This window comes from Carassius auratus, unplaced genomic scaffold (assembly GCF_003368295.1).
Source record: "Carassius auratus strain Wakin unplaced genomic scaffold, ASM336829v1 scaf_tig00048135, whole genome shotgun sequence".
Classification (NCBI taxonomy): Eukaryota; Metazoa; Chordata; class Actinopteri; order Cypriniformes; family Cyprinidae; genus Carassius; species Carassius auratus.
In genome coordinates this window covers 1-5,309 of record NW_020527065.1, presented here as the reverse complement: position 1 = coordinate 5,309, position 5,309 = coordinate 1, and the positions used below count along the sequence as shown (strand labels likewise).

General features: G+C 38.6%; 1 long non-coding RNA gene across 2 annotated transcripts; it reads left to right on the top strand.

The window, feature by feature from the left end:
- Positions 1-2,785: 2,785 nt before the first annotated feature.
- Positions 2,786-4,057, top strand: LOC113089007 (uncharacterized). 2 transcript variants are annotated; one of them, XR_003286329.1, is made up of 4 exons: positions 2,786-2,898; positions 3,340-3,362; positions 3,473-3,549; positions 3,914-4,057. It is a non-coding gene; the product is annotated as an uncharacterized LOC113089007 (long non-coding RNA). The 2 variants fall into 2 exon arrangements; XR_003286330.1 differs by having other exon boundaries at positions 3,465-3,549.
- The last annotated feature ends 1,252 nt before the right edge of the window (positions 4,058-5,309 follow it).

Below are 5,309 nucleotides of genomic sequence, written 5' to 3'. Positions count from 1 at the left end.
AAATAACGTATCACTCTCTCTCTCTATATATATATACTGTATATAAATGATTAAATGTAAGTAAATTTATGCATATAGCAGATGCTTTTATCCAAAGCGACTTACAGTGCATTAGGGCTAACATTTTTTACCTAACATAATATATAAGTATATAAAGTATTCAAAGTATATTATATATTATTATATAAAGTATAATATTGAGTTTTTTACACTGTTAAAGAGTTGGATTCCCATACTAAACATGGACAAAGTTTCAAAAATTAAATTGTACGTTTGAAGGAGTATTTCTGTTCCAAAAATACTCCTTCCAGTTTGTCACAAGTTTCAGAAAGTTTTTTTCGAGTATGGCTCTGTGTGACGTTAGATGGAGCGGAATTTCCTTATATGGGTCCTAAGGGCATTTCTGCCGGAAGAGCACGCACTCCCGTATAGCAGAGCACTGAGAGCACAACAGACTTCACTGATAAGAGCGAGAGCGTCACGAAATGTCACAAAAGGAGTGTGTTTTGGTTGCCAGGACAAGACAACCCTGCACAGATTACCAAAGAAAAAACAGCATTAAGGGACCAGGATGGAGTTTATTTTTACAGAGCATCAACGGAGTTGTGCAAGTGTTTGTGTTTGTTCCCTGCATTTCGAAGATGCTTGTTTTACAAACATGGCCCAGTTTGACGACGGATTTGCGTATCGTTTATTTCTTAAGGATGATGCAATCCCAACGAAAAAGGGTCACGATCGTGTGTTGGAACCGCATGGTGAGTAAAACTGCTTCAAATATCTCTGCCTCCTTGTTAGTGCGTCCGCCTCTCATGCCGGAGACCCGGGTTCGAGCCCGAGTCGTTGCTGCTGCTGCTCTCGTTCAGTTTCAGCCTCGGGATCTGATTCTGGATCATAAACATACGTTATTGTTTCACGTGCGTTTCCCAACATTGCACGTAAAGCAGTCGCACGTAGCTGTGCTTTAAGTGCTGCTTAGGAGTCGCTGTCCGTTCGTCAAGTGCTGAAATGTCACATTATAGTTTCAAAAACTTCAAAAGAGTATTTGTTCCCGTGCGTATTTGGACTAGTCATTCTTTAAATAAAACCATGATTGGACATAATGATTTTTAACACTTACCTTTGAATTAGCTCAAGTGTGGCACTGGCTGACTCTTGGTACTCAATATTAAAAACATAAAAGCAACCAAAAAGCGCAGGAGTGCTGTGTCCAAGTTATGTAAAAAAAAAAAAAAGCCTCCTAATCAGTATTTATGAAAGTATTTATGACTTTGAAAAGATGATGTAGACGGTACCTCACTATTAATGCACAGAGCTATAGGAGGTAGTTGACCAGTCACACCCAGTTTGTGGAGACTAGACTGCTGCACCGGACCTTCCCAGACAGTAAGCAGTTTCGGCCCAGAACCGGCCCACATTTGGCCCGCATGCATTTCACGCAGGCCAGATGTGGGGCCGGTTCTGGGCCGAAATTGCTTGCTGTCTGGGTTGCTGCTTATGCTTCCAAGATATGCGAGTGGTGAATGATGTTCTCACTCTAAAATATTTCAAGCAGCCTTGAACTGGACAGCAAACTTTTCTACAATCTCTAATAAGAATTTCGCAAGTGGAAGCACAGCTCTGAAAATTTCCAAGCAACAAATGCACACCCTAGGACCTGACAGTGGAGGTTCGCCTGTGGATGCCTATGTATATTTTACAGTTATTTACCTTAGAAAATACAGTAAGGGTTAACAGTGTGGTCTATGAACATACTATACAGATGGATTATGTAAAAGTTTATTTACATTATAGGCAGAACTATGAACATATGAACATCATTTACGCTAGAGCAATATTTACTGTTAATAACAAGTTTACTGTTTTTTTGTTTGTTTGTTTGTTTGTTTGTTTGTATGTTCTTTTGTAAATCAGATGTAGTGATGAACGTGTAGCTCCACGTAGACAGCGTTTTCTTCTAGATGTCCTCAATAGCAGGAAGTGGTGTCCCTGTGATGCATCGGGCAGTTTTCACCACCCTCTGCCATGCCTTGCGGTCAGCCACTGAGCAGTTCCCATACCAGACTGTGATGTAACTGGTCAGGATGCTCTCGATTGCACACAAGCGCAGCATGTGGGCAGGTGCTGTACCTCCTCCCTGTAGGCGTCTAATCATTGTCTCTGATGAGGCCAATCACCGTGGTGTCATCTGCAAACTTGATGATGGAGTTGGATCCATGCACAGGCTTGCAGTCCTGGGTGTAAAGGGAGTAGAGGAATGGGCTCAGCACACAGCCCTGTGGTACTCCAGTGTTAAGTGTGATCATAAGATGTAGGACAAGGGCTGGGCCCATGCAGGGCTCTATTGGTTCCCTTGTTTTAATTAGAAGTTCCCCCCTGCTCGGAATGCCTCCAGGCCCATATGCACCTGTATATCCTGCACACTCAGACTATGCCACTGGGGAGACAGATGTGTACTTTAGATACTGTTATCATGATCATTACAACCTTAAAGCTTTCCTTGGGGAAGAATAGGACAATCCAAATGATTATTAATATACTTATTCATACGTACGCTTATCCATGTGTACGTTATCCAGACATTTATCTACACGTACGTTATCCAGACACAAAGTTTAAAAAATCACAAATTTCACCTCTTCTGGCATAACTTACTGCCTAACAGTGCGTATTTAAATGCTGTTTAAATATTGAATGTGGAAAGCATGCGAATTCTGACCCATTTGGCTTTCCATAGAACACACCCTGAGCAGCTCTGACATCACTGTAGTTCAGTGAGAGACTCCGAGAAAGAGAAAACTTACTTGATCAACAACATGGACGCCAGAAACCATCGAACTCTTTAAACAACTGAATATTGAGTCGTTCAGAGACCCTTGTGAACACATCTGATACTCACAGGTAAGTGATAGAAATATAAGAGAGATTGTCTTGAACAGGTTTCTAATGACAGTGGTCTGGTTTAGTAGGGTTTATGTCAGACTGGAATGAGTTGAACAGAAGCAGGTTTAAGCGTGTCAAATACTCAGATACTTTAGTTGTTTAATGCACTGAAATGATATCAGAATTGTATTAACAGTATGTCATTAGACTGAACAAAGTTTGGTGTTTCTGTCATTTTGTCACGCAACATAAAGACAAACAGGTAAAACAGGAAGTAAATGACCTGCAGACAAACTGAACACAAACCTGCTTCACTGCAGCTGAAAATCACTTTTACATTACACAATAACTTATGATCATATAATATATTTTGTGGAAAGATTCATCTAATTTTGGATAAGGAGATATATATGTTTGTTGGGAAATATAAAGCTTGTACTTTGTACTTTCTTTAAACAGCAGGTCATAGTTCAGATTGCTCAGTAAGTTTACGAGTCTCTCACTTTGTTTCAAACGAATGATTGTGTTTCCATCACTATCAGTTCCCACATTTTAACCAGTTAAACTATCATTTTCTTTAAAAGTCTTTAAGAGGGAAAGAACAATGGCAGAATCTTCACTAACAGCAAGAAAAACCAGGAGGACAGAGTATTGAAAGTGTCCCTCCATGTAAGTCAATAACCCAGAAAAACACTTTGAGTTGTCTTTTATAATATTGCACATGTACAGTTCAGGAATGTAAAGTAGATCAATTCATTTAATTCTTAAAAGAATAAATCTTATACATATATTAATTTACTTATTAAGTGGTTATGTAATGAGCTTCACATTTAGGTTCTGATCAGCTTGTCTGGGTTCATTTTACAATAATAACCAGCTGACTGTACATGATCTCTTTATATCTGAGTTTCTTCAGCACTCTTTGTCTCCAAACACTCTTTACATTCAACCAGCTTCATGAGGTGCATCATGGGATTCTTCATAAACAGTATTGAAAGAGTTCACACTAATCCTAAATAATGTCTCTTTCCAGTAATGTCATCCTCCATGAGTTCACTGTCTGAGGAGATTCAGTGCTCTGTATGTCTGGATGTGTTCACTGATCCAGTCACGACTCCATGTGGACACAAACTTCTGCAAGATCTGTCTGAATAAGTGCTGGGACAACAGCCAGACCTGCAAGCTGTCCATACTGTAAAGAAACATTCAAGCAAAGACCTGATCTCAAGATTAATACCACACTCCGAGAGCTCGTAGATCACTGTAAGAAGAAAAGTCCTGAGAAAACAACTGAAGTTCTGTGTGACATCTGTGAGGAAAGAAAGCTGAAAGCGCTGAAGTCGTGTCTGGTGTGTCAGAGCTCTTACTGTGAAACTCACCTGGAGCCTCATTTGAGAGTGACACGTTTGAAGAAACACAAACTGATGGATCCTGTGAGTAATCTGGAGGACTATATATGTCAGAAACACGAGAGACCTCTGGATCTGTTCTGTAGAGATGATCAGACATGTGTGTGTTCAATCTGCTCTGTGAAAGACCACAAGAACCACAACACTGTTCCTATAGAAGAGGAGAGTCAAGAGAAGAAGGTAGACGTTATTATTCTTTTAAAGGACTGATATCATGAGGAATCAGATTTTATTTCATATTGTGAGTTTAATCTGTGTTATGATAAATGTGTCTGTGTTGTTCTCTCTATAGACTGAACTGATGAAGACCACAGAAAAGACGTGCAGCTGATGATCCAGAACAGAATCAAGAAGATTCAAGACATCAAACACTCAGCAGAAGTCAGAAAAGTGAGTTTAAAATAATAGAATAAAAAGAGATAGTTAAGTTTGTGGAAAGACTTTTGGGTTTGAAAAGGCCTAGTCAGAAAGTTTAAGTAGTTTTAAGAAACTTAAAATTTGAGATCTTTCAGTTTAAAGTAGTTTGAAAGTTTTGAAGGCAATAAAACCTATCAAAAAAAAAAATATAGATAAATAGACAGATAGACAAATATCTTTATATTAATAATGATTAACAAGTTACTATCATTTCATTAACATGTTTCCAGCATTATTATCATGTCACTAGCATGTCATTAGCATGATAGCACGTTGTTAGCATGTCACTAGCATGTTTCAAGCATAAGAAAGTGACTAGCATGTCATTAGCAAATTTCCAGCATGATTAGCAAATAACTAGCATGTTGTTAGCATTACTAGCAAGTGACTAGCATGTCATTAACATGATTAGCAAGTGATTAAGGTGTATGTAGTATGTTGTAAACATGTTTAATACGTGACTAGCATGTTATTAGCATGATTAGCAAAGTGACTAACATATTTTTAGTATGATTAGCAAGCGACTAACTTGTCATTAGCATTAATAACAAGTGATAAGCATGTTATAAACATGTTGTTAGCATGATATGCAAGTGGCTAGAT